Source organism: Rhea pennata, chromosome 5 (assembly GCF_028389875.1).
Source record: "Rhea pennata isolate bPtePen1 chromosome 5, bPtePen1.pri, whole genome shotgun sequence".
NCBI lineage: Eukaryota > Metazoa > Chordata > Aves > Rheiformes > Rheidae > Rhea > Rhea pennata.
Window position 1 is genome coordinate 28,010,980 of NC_084667.1, and position 1,546 is coordinate 28,012,525.

The following is a 1,546-nucleotide window of genomic DNA, read 5'->3' on the forward strand; positions in this document are numbered from 1 at the left end:
TTAATGTTAGCCTCACAGGCTGCATTTTTAACGGAAAAGTGAAGTATGTGCATTTTTTCCATAAGGATTTTTTTTAGTATTAAAAAATACAACCTGACCATTACAGATATCTATGTGAAAGATAAAATGAGAAAATATCACTGTGGTAGCCAAAAAGCTAACTGTCAGTATATACAGAGTCTTTAGGGGGAAAATAAATAAATAAATAATATATTGGATTGAATTCCCTTAAGACTGAACTTGGCCATTAATCTACAGCGTAGATACTGCATATCTAGTTGTAGTTTCAGCTACCTACCAATTCATATACTCTTTCTAAAGAATATACATAGTAAATGCATGTATGATGAGATTTCTACAATTTAGTCCATTTGGTAGGGCTTTTTTGAATCAGGAAAACTGGATACTAAAAGAAATATGCATCAAGTTACTGAAGAAAAAATCTTAATTTAACTGTAAAATTAATGGATGAATTGTATCTTTGACATATACACTCTTGAGAAATGGATGATTCAGAAACAGAACGTATCAAATGCTTAGAAATTAAATTACTGCATACTTAAACTGAAGTTATTGGATCACTGATGAGTATATGGCACAGGTCAGGAAATCAGACATTTTTGCTTTTCTCTTACCTGAGGGATGCAGGTAGGAAATAGTATAAAAAGAATATTCTCTGTGGGAAGAAATATGTTATAATTAAGTGAATGTAATTGAATACATTCAATTTACCAATCATTCTGGTCATATCCTATAGTAGAAGTAAGAACTCCTAGAAGTGTATAAAAAGAGTTTTTATTTCTTCACTGGTAGTATTTTAAAATGCAGTTTTGGACCTTCTCTTGAAGTTTAAAAAAATGTCCAGTTAAGCTTTAACATTCAACTAGGTGCTGGAGATTGTGATTTTGTGCAAATAGAGAATAGCACCAACAAGTACTTGAAACTTTGGAAAATTAACCATTTAAAGCTTGAATCATCTGCTCGCTTAATAAACTAAGAACATGAAACTTATAGGGGGGAACGTTAATGAAGAGTGCAGTTGTTGGGAGATATTTTCCTAGTGGTACGAAGTCGCAATTCCAGTACTGCAAAGCAAACTATTCTAGGCAGAAGTCCATGAGAGCAAAAAGAACTGTGGGAGGTGCAGTAAAACAGCCAGAGACCACATTGCAAGGGCAAGGGGATGGCAAGGAAGAGCAGCTGCCCGTGTGAAATGCAAGTGACTGATAGGGCAGCTGCTGCAATGCCAGTGGTCAATAAGGCTTAAAGGCAGCAAGCCAACATTAGAAAAAAGCTATTACAAATGAGGCAAAGTGAACAAGATGCCACCGTAAGGAACAGAGTCTTTATTTGTCATAGACAGATCATAAATGGCAATTCAATGAAAGGCAAAATATTCAGTAAATGTGTCTGTATTTGGAATGAAGCAGAAAAAACGAATCCACTTACCTGATGCTGTGCAAGGAGTAGAAAGTTTAACATTTGTATCAAAGGATGGTGGTTTAAAGCTGTTAAAGTACTTTTAGATCAGCCAACTTGGATAATT